This window comes from Lagenorhynchus albirostris, chromosome 2 (genome assembly GCF_949774975.1).
Source record: "Lagenorhynchus albirostris chromosome 2, mLagAlb1.1, whole genome shotgun sequence".
In the NCBI taxonomy this organism is placed as follows: Eukaryota; Metazoa; Chordata; class Mammalia; order Artiodactyla; family Delphinidae; genus Lagenorhynchus; species Lagenorhynchus albirostris.
In genome coordinates, this window is record NC_083096.1 from 109,653,722 (window position 1) to 109,667,411 (window position 13,690).

At 42.0% G+C, this 13,690-nt stretch overlaps 1 long non-coding RNA gene across 1 annotated transcript; it reads right to left on the minus strand.

Annotated features, from left to right (window-relative positions):
* Positions 1-531: 531 nt before the first annotated feature.
* On the minus strand, positions 532-3,714 carry LOC132516093 (uncharacterized). The gene is made up of 3 exons (XR_009539255.1): positions 3,493-3,714; positions 2,153-2,778; positions 532-681 (listed from the first exon to the last, which is right to left on the minus strand). It is a non-coding gene; the product is annotated as an uncharacterized LOC132516093 (long non-coding RNA).
* Between the last annotated feature and the right edge of the window lie 9,976 nt (positions 3,715-13,690).

The following is a 13,690-nucleotide window of genomic DNA, read 5'->3' on the forward strand; positions in this document are numbered from 1 at the left end:
CCTGTCATTTACATATCATGGGTCAGTAATCATTTCTTGCCTAAGTGGCTTTCCAAATGAAAAGCTGTAATATTGCAATGGTTTGTCATATTTACAAACATCGCCTTGTGCTACCCACTCGGTGCTTTGGTTTCATTGGCAAGCAAGCAGATCCCAGTCTCTGAGAAGGCAGAGCAGAGCCTGAGAGGAAAGAGCTGGTTCCCCTAGGAGAGATCCATTTGTTTTTTTCCTCCCTCGCCTTCAGGACTCCAGGAACCTCTATTCCGCTGGGACACCTTCCAGCCAGCTTGTTTCTCCCAAGTGCCTGCCGTTTGGTCAGCAGGGGCCAGGGATGGGCTCTGCTTGTGTTTCTGTGATTGTTTTCCTCTCTAGGGCCGAAAAATCTAGCTGCTTTGAAAATGTCTCCTTGGGAGGCTGGAAGTGCTGAGAGAGCTGAACGTGATCTTTGGGAAGGGTAATGCAACCTGATGTTTTTTATTACAGTTCAGAACAACATCGAGTGAAATGTCTACAATGATTCTTTTCCCTCATTTTAATGCTAGGATAATACAAATCAGCATATGACTTAACCAGTCTTTGATGTAAGCCCGGTCCTTGTCGCTGGACTTCTTCACAGTGTCCTGAGTCACCTGCTCCATTAGGGATCTCAGTCTTATCTCTGGACACAAGTCTCTTAGAAATCTGTGTTTTTAAAGGATAATAGAGTTAGCACCACAGATTAAAAGGAGAGCTGGTGTAACTGTTACCCCTGCCCAGCAGGCTTAGTTACCAGGTCGACCTGCTCTTTCTTACAACTGGGGTTGAATGTCAACATCCAGCTTGCGTGGGGAGAGTCACCCCTTTCTCATTCACATACGCGTGTTCTCAGCCCGAGCTGTTCTCCAACCCACACCGCCTTTGCCGAGCTTCTGTTGCTCCTACTTTGGCACAAACACTTAAAACGAAACTAAAGAAAAAGCTTTGAGGTCAGTTACTAGATTCTCCTGTGAATTTGGTTTCAGGGCTAGAAAGCAGTGCAGTGGTTGTGTGATTTATGAAATCCCTCCCGCTGCTGCTTTTCCTTATTTTGAGAGTGATGTACAAGAAGTGAGCTAGCGAAGAGTTGACTGGTCACATTTCACACCCTCGCCTGTGAGTCCTAAGATGCAGGGCACAAAAACAATGTGCACGGAGAGGTGGTGGGGAGGGATTTAGCTGTTAATGGAAATTTCTCCTTCAGACCCTCTGGAAAAAAATGTTGCCTTTTGGAGGATAGATCCCCCGCTTTTTTCTCCCTGGCCCTTATGTTTTAGAAAGGTTAAGAGGTGTGTGTGTGTGTGTATGTGTGTAGGGCTGCGTGTGTGTGTAGGAGTGTGTGTGCATGTGTGTGTAGGGGTGTGTGTGTGTGTAGGGGTGTGTGTGTAGGGGGTTGTGTGAGTGTGTGTGTAGGGGGTTGTGTGAGTGTGTGTGTAGGGGCGTGTGTGTGCGTGTGTGTAGGGCTGCGTGTGTGTGAAGGTGTGTGTGTATGTAGGGGTGTGTGTGCATGTGTGTAGGGGTGTGTGTGTAGGAGGTGTGTGTGCATGTGTGTAGGGGGTTGTGTGAGTGTGTGTGTAGGGGCGTGTGTGTGCGTGTGTGTAGGGCTGCGTTGTGTGAAGGTGTGTGTGTATGTAGGGGTGTGTGTGCATGTGTGTAGGGGTGTGTGTGTAGGGGGTGTGTGTGCATGTGTGTAGGGGGTTGTGTGAGTGTGTGTGTGTGGGCGTGTGTGTGCGTGCGTGTGTGTGAAGGGGTGTGTGAGTGTGTGTAGGGGTGTGTGTGCATGTGTGTGTGCGTGTGTGTGCGTGTGTGTGTAGGGGTGTGTGAGTGTGTGTAGGGGTGTGTGTGTGTGTATGTGTGTGTGTTTGGAGGGTAGCAGGCAGAAAGGGAGGGGAGTGGAAAATGATTGTTATCATCCCAAAGTCCTTCTTCTCTAGCTGGTTGCATCTCTGTTTATGAAATGCCATAACAATAGTGAGCTCACGCCTGTGTGCTCCTATCATGCAGAGTTCCTGGGTGCCAGATGGGCACTTTGTGACCATATAAGCGTGGATTATTTCATTTCCTACATCTGGGACTCCAAATGGCCTCCCAGAATGCCACAGGAGAGGGGCACCCCTTCTCAGATGGGGGAACCTACCTTCACCAGGGATCCCAGTGGAGCAGAGGGGATGAGGCCAGCCATTCCCAAGTGAAATCTGAAAGTTCACACACACCAGTGCCTTGGGGAAACTTTCAGAACCCAGAATGAGATGGAAATAAATAATAACCAATCATGTATGTCAGCTGCAGTTGGAAAAAAAAATAGGAAAGAACAAATGAAAACAAATCATAAGCATTTTCTTCTCCAGCCTAGGAAGATGTTCTGGGAAAAAAGTTTTGTATTTCAGCTTTGAAATTATGTTGTGACCTTCTAGCCACACACCTCTGGATGCTGCTAGTGGTCCAGATAAGGAAACCAAAATGGTCTAAGGAATGCCGGCAAAGACCACAGCTTCTGGGCCTCTTTCTCACTTTATTTCAATTAATGGGATGGGGTGCATTGGTGTGAAATAGTAGCAAGAATGCTTACTTATCCCAAGTCCTGAACCAAAATTGAGTGTACGCAGAGGCAGCACACTGAACTGCTGTTTAGATGAACCTGATGGACAAAGTTGCCATCCAAAAATCAGGTTCTTCCTGTTTTCAGGTTTATTGTTGAAACCCCTTACCATCACCTCCATTCCTCCCCTCTCAAAAGGAGTTGTCCAAATCAGCCAATTTATCCTGCAAGAAAAAAAAGTTTTTTACAAGAATATGTGACTTACATTAAAAAAAAAAAAATCTGACAGTTGACTTAACTGTTTTGCATAAGATATTTACAAACCACAGCAGATTAAAGGGGGGTTTTATGCATTTTCACATCCTGCTTGGTTTAAAGCAGCAATTTTCTGCAAGGACAACAGAGAAAAAAAACATGCTTTACATTGCTTATATTAATTACACTTTTTCATTACCTGTCATGTTTTCTGCAGGCTTGTGTATTATTACTGCAAAATGTAATGAAATAGAAAAAGGAGAAAAGAATGGACTTCTGGGAAATTTTCCAATTCTTGAAATGCAATGTTAATTGAGAGCTATTTTTAGGACTGTGCAGATAGTGCAGGACCCAGTGCCATCGGTACAAATGGGTCCAGTCCAGGTGCAGCTTCTGGGGTGACAGCCTGAATCTCTGCTGCTGGAGAGCTTGAAAATCTCCATCTTGCTTGGTGCCAAGTCTACCGAAGGACATGGAAGGATTTCTACAGATGAGCTATTCACAAAGGTAATAGAAGAAAAGCGAGGGGAGATGAAGGTGGATCCCTGTAGGGCCCAGGCTCAGTGATGCTTGGTAGCGATTCCCAACCTCATCTTCAGCAACCCCTCCATCAGAGTGAAAGAAAACTAATCAGTATTTAGGAAAATGGTGACACACAATCAAATACTTTCCAAGACTCTTACAATGAAGCATCCAAAAAGCGTCCATGAGGTGGTGAAAAACAAAACCCATTATCAGGAATGTTCCTCCCCTGCTGGAGAATTATAAGTTCTTAGTCTTGCGTGTATCCTGCCAAGGACTTGAGGAAAGTTGTCTGAAGAATAGGAGCCTGATGGATTGGAGAAATGATGGATTGGAGAAATATTGTTTCTTTTATTACCAAACTCTATAGACCATAGATTTAACTTCCCGTTTGATTAATCTGAATAGGTGATTCTCAAATCCACTCTTCTGTATTACTTCTGTGCCCCAGAATCCCATTTCCTGATGTACTATTGGAACCAACCTTGCAAATGATGGAGGACACATAGTAAACATGTTGACAGGGGCCAAGTGTTCCTCCAGAGAAGGTCTCAGAAGGGCTTCAAAGAATTTAGAAACTCTGGGCACATTTGAAAAGTCTCAATCTCAACATACCATAAAGTGTTTGAGGCTCTCTGAGCGTTTCAGCCACTCCTAAACATTAATCTCTTGCAAATGCATTCTGTAAAAAATAATTTTAAACAACTGCTAAAACCTATAAATTCCTATAATTCTTACTGTTGCTTCCACTTTCACAAAGTAAACACAACTGTCCATAAAAGTCATCTGGCCAAAACTCGCTTTAGGCTATCAGACTTAGAAATCCAGTGTGAGCAACATTTCACCCAGTTAAAGCAACAAAGAAGAACAAAGGGAAAACGCTTTCCAGCCAATAGTCTTCTCTGAGCTATGAGGCAGGTACCCTGCTCGCCTGTCTCACCTGCTTCAGGCTGCCCAGGACCTCAGCCAGTGCCGTGCACTCACTCTGAAATCAGCAGATTGCAATACTCTGCTACAATGTTGTCATCAGGCGCAAACTGCTTGTCTGCCCTGAGACTATTGCTTTAGCCCTGACTGACACATTCTTTGGAGTAAAATGTGTAATAAAAAGAGAAATTCCAGCTTTTCTAGGAGTTTCTTCCAGGAGCAAAGTCAACTACATGAGTCATCGGTAAAACAAGTGGTACATGGAGTGACAGGGCAAAATGGAAACGGTGTATAAGAACTAAAACTTCAGAGCTGGTCAGAAAGAAACATGAGTTTCCATTTCCCGTTATCTGGGTTCAAATCATGAAGATTAACCTGGAGAGTTCTTGTCCAGCCTGGCCCACATTCAGTAGCATCTAAGGCTGGGCTAACCAGCTGGTAGGTTTACATCTCCTGCTCATAATGAAGATGACAAGAGGCGATCTTCTAAGGAGTCCTTGGTTTGCTCCAAGTCACCCTCTTAATCACCTGCTGCTCCAGAAATGCCTCTTTGGACTTTTGTGCTTATTTTAATTCTAACAGGGCTATATCCCTATTTCTCTTTTTATCAGTTTTAAACAATAACTATTCACCCTTGCTATGAATGATATTTAGTTCCCTTACACTCCCCCCTCCCACTCTATCTATCTCCATCTTCCCAATTTCTAATACTTATAGCTTAGATTTTCTTACTGGTTACGTTTGTAGTGTCAAATAATATAGCCAAAGTTTATTTCTCATTTTAGCAACTTTATATATGTTTGATAAGATTATTGTTGGCTCTATCTTTCCCTTTCCCTCCACAGTGCCCCCATTCCATTATCTGTCAACTCTACTCATATATTTACATTGTCAAAACTGATAACATTTATGTTCTTTTTTATAATCATAATTAAGCCTTCTGTGGTTTTGTCTAGGGATTGACTCTAAAAATTAATAACCTACAATGTATAAACAGGGTTTATATGATCATGATTATATAAATATTTTTACTTGTGGACCAATCTCTTTCTTTCCTGAGACATCCACCCAGCTGTCTCTGAATTTCTGCTCCCATCCAGATAGCTTGCTCTTTAGCGACTGCCCAGCTGTCACCAAGGGACTTCCCTCTCTGCCCTTCTAGGTTAGAGCTATTATTTCCTGGATCTCATACCTTCCTCCTTCATGGTGTTTTCCATTTTGCTGGAGTTCATTCTCAATTATCTTCTTCAGAAGTATCAACTATAATTTATTACTATTACATGTTTGATATGTTTTCTCCCTCACTACTTCACTAGGTTTTGGCTGCGGATAGATTTCCATGGTCAAAATTATTTTCCATCAGAACTTTGAAGGCATCATTCCATTGTCTTCCACCAACCAGTGTTGCTGATAAGAAATCAAATGCCTTTCTGATTCTCATTCCCCAGAAAGTAACCTGTTTTTTTCCTGTATTGAATCTCTTAGGAGTTCATTGTTTTCCTTGGTGCTCTAAAGCTTCATAGGTATGTATCTAGGTATGGACAAAAACTGGTTTTAAGGCATTTTGATAGATAGATCTGCTTCTTTTTGTCTTCCCTGTTAGGGTTAGAAAGAAGAAGCCATGTTTTGGTTTCTGAAACTCACACTGATATCAGGGAAGAAATAAATCATAAATACACATTAACATGATTTTCTCTTATCTGACAAATTGAATTTAGAGTATGGAGTTCAAATATTTATAACCAAATTAATGAACACATCATCTTGGGACAATGCCAAAATCGTTGGTTTAATAATTTTTTTAAAAGCTCTCAAAGGCTATAAAGTGGAAGTTTCCTATGCCTCATTCATGAAGTAGAAGAAAGATGATGGGTGAGAAGAAAAAAATTGACTAAATTTTTGACATTTTCTTATATTTACCAAAAACCCAAAATAGTTTGACTGTATTTTAAGAGAATGATGAATATAACCAAGAGAGTTTATGGAAGAAGGAATGTAAAGAAGCATTTCCTTGGATAGATTTTGCATAGATATCTCATTATATAGCAAATGAACCTGGGTTTTAGAACATACAGATCTGGACAGGAGCTCTGGCTCTGCTTTTTCTAGTTGTGTGAGTCTTGAGCAAATTAGTTAAACTCAATAGATGTTACTTTCCTTCCTTCCTTACCCCTAACTCTATCAGATCAACGCTGAGACTTGCGTAGTTATAAATGTTCTAGCCATGTACCATGATGAGGTACAAAGGATGGGTTTATAAATGTAACAGAATGTTAAATTGGAAGCTCTGACTCATGCACCAAGATACAATTGATGCTGCATTCCAAAGAAATTGCCAGACCATATGCAAAATTTCCAAAAGGAGAAATACAGAAGAACCAATTGCATAATCCTTGAAATCTGTCATTCACATTAAAGACATAAAAAGGCCCCGAGAGTGGAAATTAAGGAAGAATTTTGTGAGAAGGATTTTAGAAAAGAGGCTTTGGGATTCTGGGACTCCTACCTTTCTAAGGAAGGTCAGTGGAGCTCCGGAGACCCTAATGTGTATCACCTGAAGTTAGGGAACAAGTGACCAGGGCCTATGTTATATCTGAAGAAGCCAAAATGACCCTTAGAAGCAAGGTAATAGACTACATGTAAGAAATAACTACTCACCAAGGTTTGGGAACCCTAATAACTGGATATAGAAGGCTCAGGGCCATTTCAAAAGGGATCTGCCTTAAGGAGTGGCTTAGTAGACTGAGGAGACACAGAAGAATTGTTCTTCTAATTTAGATATAACTGTCCTGAGCTATATCATGTTTATGTACACAATTCCCTTTTTCAGTAGATATTTCTATACTGCCCAGAGTGAACATTGAGTCTACATCCATAATACGTCTGTAACAGTTCTAAGTTACCATCTAATCAAAAATAGTAGCTAACATTTATTGAGAACTTTTTATGCACCAAGCACTGTTCTAAGTACTTCATATCTATTAACTCACAGGAGCCCTAGAAAGTAGGCATTTTTACTGCCATGCCCATGAGGAAACTGAGGCACCCAGAGTGTAACTTGCCCACAGATTCATAGCTAGGAAGTGGCAGAGCTAGTGTTCAACTCAGGTGGTCTAGCTCTAAGGCCCAAGCTCATAACCATCATGACACTCCCTCTCCAAGGTTTGGCAAGAACAGATCCAAAGAAGTAGGTCCCCTTCCTTCTATTTTCAGCATTAAGGCAGGTTTTGCCATTCCAACTAATATTTTTAAACCTTCAGAAGAGTTTGTGCTGGTTCGAAGAGCTCCTACAAAATAAATAAAAAGCAAATTTCAACTCACAAAATTATTTTTCAAAAGTAAGGCGGCATAGGAATGGAAGAGAGGAGGAAATAAACAAGTAAATACGGTACATGGTGTCAGAAACTGGCCATTCATCAAGACATGTCAACAACACCCAACTTAAGTTTGATGAGTTCAATATTTTCAGGACTAGCAGAACTTCTTGTGACCTGTATAATTGAGCAAAACTTCTTGGGTAAGATGGGCCTGGGGCTGGACCTCAGCTCTCAAGGCTAAATTTCTTCATTCCATAGTTCTTCCAGGTCACTGTCAAAACCACTGGTAATTTTACACTGCAGTGATCTGTGCCTTTTCCTGGCCTGAGGATAAATAGAAAACTTAACAGTTCTGAGAGCTGTTGACACCATGTACTCAGAAACACAATCAGAAAATGTTAAAGGAAACCCTTGAAGGATGTGAATAAAGGATGTGGACATTCACACATGGAAACTCCCCACATGATGCCAGCTTTGCCCCTCAGCTCTGTAGCCAAAAAATGAACAGGTCAGAGAGGGAGCAGGGGTGCATGCCTGAAGCTTTAATAGAATACAGTAAAGGATGAGTGTTCCTGGCAAGGCTTCAAATGACCATTTGCTGGTAGGCAGAGGATTCTAGGGTGCTCAAGAGAAAGGTTACAATGATACAAAAGATGCCTGTGAAAGGATTGGGAAAATCCAGTTCCTCCCCGACCACTATCAAATGTAGTTGTTTGTTCTCCTGTTTGATAAACACACACTGATACATTTTTAAAGTCATTTTCCCCTTTAAGTATGTAGCCCATCCAATCTAAGGTCACACACTTAAAGAAAAATTAGGGAGGTAGAGAGGCACTTCCTGACCCTACAATTGGTTACTTGGTCTGACAACAGGACAGCATGTTTGAACTGAGAGCAGGTAGAGTACCTTACAATCGCTGTCAGCATGAGCTGTAAGGAAAAGTTAAGGAAAGGGAAGGAGTGGCTGGAGGTAGATAGAGAGAAAGTGAGCTAGGAATCCTTGCTTTGAAACATGCATGACACAAGACACATGAGGTCTCCAGTCTAAATGCTGCTCCAGCCCCTGGATCCCACTCGTGTAGCCTAAACAATACCCCCAGCATCTTCTCCTCATTAAGTATGATAAAAGTTGTTTCAGGTTTTCCGCTTACAAATACAAGAGTCTCACAATATTTCCCTTCTTATTTGCCAGAGATAGATGTAGACAGCTACATTCTCAATTTAATTGCTATTCCCTCAATATAAATGGCTTTCATTCTTTCATTCACTCACTTACTCATTCAATATATAAGCACTAAATGCTGATCGAGGTACAGGAGATTCACAGATAATTAAGCCATTGTCCTAGTCTGTGAAAAAATGAGAGACATATAACGTGTTACATATGAAGGCAATAATGGCAGGATGCGCGTGATATAATGACTGCAGAGAGGACAGAGTGATGAAATAGAGGGGACAAAGTATTCTGGTAAGTAATGACCCAGAAAGAAGAACAGGAAGGGTCTAAGCCTCGTCCCTCATTCGAATAAGGCTGTCAGACTTGGTGCGTCTCCATCTGAGCCCTCATCCTGTCTTCCTCCAAATCCTCAGATTCAGATGCTATGTAAGTCTCAGAAACAGGAGAAGGGGTTGCTTAAGCTGGTTTGCAGAGTTGAATAAATCAACAGTGGGCCTATGAGCGACGGCCTTTGACAAGTCCTCGTGTTTGGCTCAAGTGCAAGGGAGTACAATGCTCCAATAGAAGAAAATCCGCCTGCCCGGGGACCCTCCCAGAAGGGAAGCACTGTGAGCAAGGGCTGCGGGCCTGGCCACGGGCATGTTGAACTCTGCTCAGCAGCGAGCACAGCCTCACAGAGGGTCCTCCTGCAGCCGCTGAAAAGGGATGATTAAGAGGCAGCATGAGTTGCATGGATCCTGTCCTAGCCTTATGCTTTTGGAAGATAATGATGATGAACGAAATGACGAATGAGCTATGATAATCCTATAAAAACCCTCCTGTCCTCTCTTGCCTTCTTTTCTTCTCCTATTCTCTTCCCTGTCTCCAAATCCATTTCTCTAACCCTTTGATGATTCAAACCCCTTTTCCTATAAAGACAACCTGAAAATGTCCCCCACATCAGCTCCTGAGCCACTGAAGCCTGTCTCCCTTGCTAATGACGAGGCTCATCTCAGCTGACACAAGCTATTTCTACGTGGAGTATTTGACGGTTCTGTGTTTTGTTCTGATGATTGTTAGCTCTTTTGGTTCATTGGTGTTGGAAATAAATCACATCTAACCTCTTTTGTACTAAAATTAACTGTCTCCTTGGACTGATTATCTTGCCCTTGGTCTCGGCAGAGTTGCACCCACAGGATCTCCAACGTGCCCGGCAGCCCAAGCGGTTTGCTGACGTTACACGTGATGGGAGTAAGACTGGCTTTCCCAGGCTCCGGTCGAGAGGGCTTGGCTACTCCTAAAAACAGCAGAAATGCTTCAGCAAAGTTCAGAAACCAAAGCAGGAAACAGAACCCCTCTCACATGGATGGGTAGCATAGGCTCTGGGGGGACAGGAAACTGGAGCATTTTGAACAAGTCCATCCATCTGTTTACCAAGTGGGTTTAGTTTTCTCCACAATGTATTATGATTCCCATTTGGAACTTGTCAGAAATATTTTTTTCATGATAAAATTGTTTTCCTTGAAAAAGAAAGAGCATCGAGAACAAAATAGGGGGGAAAATCACTCTTTTCAAACCTGGAAAACAGATACAAGGTTTTGCCAGGATTTAAGACATAAACAAAGGTTCTTTCTCAGAGGGTGGGTAACGTGGTCCTCAGAGAGAGAAGAAAAAAGAGTTTGGTGGCCTCAACGGGGGAAAGAGTGGGACCCAAGTGTCAGGTGACAGGCAGTTGGTCCATCCCTAATTTCAGGGGCTGACTAACTAAACTAAAGTGTGCACTGCTTACCTCTTGAAGTTGTCACCCACTCCTGGGGAGGCAAGGATGACCTCGTGCTGACAGGAACTTGTTCCCTCCCCATACCCTTCACTGTGTGGACGCTCCTCCAACCTCTCAGACTTCTCCCCAACTCATTCTCAGGCTCTTTCTGCACTTCCCTGATTCTGCATGTAAACTCTCAAATTGAATATGGTATAATCAAACTCTGAGAACCATTAAAAATTTTAAAAACGTGTTTCTCTTTCTGTTTTCCTGAATCCTATTAAAGACAGCACCATTCTGCCTCACATACATGCTTAAGATCTGAACAACAAACCCCACTACCTTGCACAGCACTTTAATTCAGCACCACAATCTTTTCCTGCCTAAAACACCTAAAACACCATCAATGCCTCTTCTTTAGCTCTTACACAACAATGTTCCCATTGCTCTTTATAATTTCTCAGTATAGGCAGACGTTAAAGGACCTCTATCCATAATAGCCTCAAACCCTTTTTTTAAATTAATTTATTTTTTTTTTTTGCGGTACGCGGGCCTCTCACTGTTGTGGCCTCTCCCGTTGCGGAGCACAGGCTCCAGACGCACAGGCTCAGCGGCCACGGCTCACGGGCCCAGCCGCTCCGCAGCATGTGGGATCTTCCCGGACCGGGGCACGAACCCGCGTCCCCTGCATCGGCAGGCGGACTCTTAACCACTGCGCCACCAGGGAAGCCCCAGCCTCAAACTCTTGAAGGAAGCCTCAGCTCCAGCCATGCCTGTCTCCCAAAGGCATCTAGAACATGTCTACCTCCAAGTCTTTGTTCATGCTGCGCCCTCCACCTTGAATGCCTCATTCTTGTCTCCATGTATTTAGACCCTTCCCATTTGTCATAGTTTACCATGTCATCAGTGAAGCCTTTGGAGTCACCCAAGTTCATGGTGGGCTCCCCCTCCTCCCCTGAGCCTCTATGGCAATTAGAGTTTGCACTGCTCGTTTGGCACTTACCATTTACTCTCTTGTATCACCATTAATCTAGCAGACATTTTTGAGCACCTACTATATCCCCTATGGCAGACTCTTTGCTAATCATAAAAGGTTAATAAGAAACAAGAAGTGTGGAGAAGAAGGAAAGATGGGTAGAACAAGCAGGTCTAAGAGAAGGAACCTTTTAAATAAAAGAGATGTGACGATGTCCTACATCATAGGAAGGAGGACCAGTTATTAACGTGCTATCTCAGCTCCAAACTCACCCTTTTATTCTCCACTTTGTGATGCTAGTCTGGGACTGTGCAAATGTTTTTGCTCTGCCAGTTGATCTCCTGGGAAGCCCTGTTAATAGGGAGTGCTAGAGGAAGACAAAGGCTCGAGGAGGAAGACAGGACTTGCTCCTTCCTGTCTGCTGTTTGTTGCTTTCTGTGGGCTTCCTGTCTGTTTGTGGTTCCCATGAGTGTCACCCCAGCAATACTTCTTCACCTCAACAGTGGCAGTTCCTTCTGGTAAGAGCAGCTGAATCCATTTTGAAGTTTTTCCAATTCATAGAATCAGCCTCTCTGTACCCACTCCGCCATCCCAAGGCACCACTGCACACCAGCTAGCACTTGCTCTCCTCCTCAGAGTCTGGGTCGCAGTCTTCTTCTAATGCAGAGACACCTACTCCAGCCAAGCATCACCTCTCCTCAGAGGTCTGATTTTCACTTCCATGCAGTTCCTCCTTTAAGCTTCTAAGTTTTAATAATTATAATCTCTTCTCTTTGTTCTCTCAGCCCTAAGGGTGATAGATGCTTCCCACTTTCATTATATCTTAGCATCCTCTTTCTACCTTTGCAGTTACCTGGGTAGCACTTTTTTATATTAAGATCTATTCAATAACTGGTATGGCTTCTGTCTCCCAATTGGACCCTCACTGATAAAGAAGGAACTAGTTTAGGGGCATAGATTAAAATAATGCAAAGTGGTACCACTAGAAAGCCAATAGATAAATATTCAAACAATTCAAAAGGAGGAAGGAAAGGGAATAAGAGGAATAAAATTCAGAAGGGACAAAATAAAGCCAACCATATTACATTAAATGCTAAAGCACTAAACTGCCCAGTGAAAAAGCAAAAATGATCAGAACTGATTTTTAAAATGGAAGATCCTACAATAATTCAGACCATGAAAGACACATTTTAAATATGATGACACATAGGTTGAAAGTAAATGGATAAATAGAAGATATATAATGCAAATGGTAAACATAGAAAGGCTGGAGTGGCTAGATTAACAACAGATAAAATAGACATCAATGTGAAGAGTACATCAAAGACAAGCATGGACAGTTTATAATAACTAAAGAGTAAGTTCACCAGACAGACATAACAATCATAAATTTGTATGTGCATGATAACAAAGCTTCAAAATACAAAAAGCAAAAGTTGACAGAATTAAAGGAAGAAATATACAATACACAATCATAGTGGGAGATTTAAATACCCTTCTCCCAACAATTCACAGAACAACTAGAAAAAAAAATCATTATATTCATAGAGGATCTGAATAACACTATCAACATGACCTAACTGATATTTCTACATATTTATACAATCCATCATCCAACTTCTTTTCAAGTGCAATTGTATATTCACCAAGATAGAACATATACTAAACCATAAAATAAGTCAAAAATATTTAAAAGCATTGAAAATCAGAATAATAGCAGAGGATTAAACAACTGACATCCAAATTGAACTCAGCCCCCAAAATTAAACAATAATGACACCACCACCAACCACCCCTCCCAATAAAAGAAAAAGAACTCACACCAAAATACATTACTATGAAAGTTCAGAATACCTGGGATATAGTGGTATATAGTATTAAGGAGCAGATCACAAAACTTCCAGATGGGGAAAATTAGGCCCCTTACAAAGAAACCAACCCAGCTGGCATCAGACTCATCAATAGCAATACCAGATGCTGGAAGAATGGAGCAATGTCTTCAAAAGTTTAAGTGACAATGATTTTCAATCTAGCATTCTATTCCCAGCCTGTCAGTCATGTGGAGGCAGAAAAAGGACAGTTTAGACATGCAAGAACTAAAACATAATGTTTTAGAAAGTTATCAGAAAGTATGTGTCAACAAAACAAGAAATAAACCAAAGAAAAAGAAAGACACGAAATCTAAAAAACAGACCAGAAGAGAGTCAAAAGCATCATATGA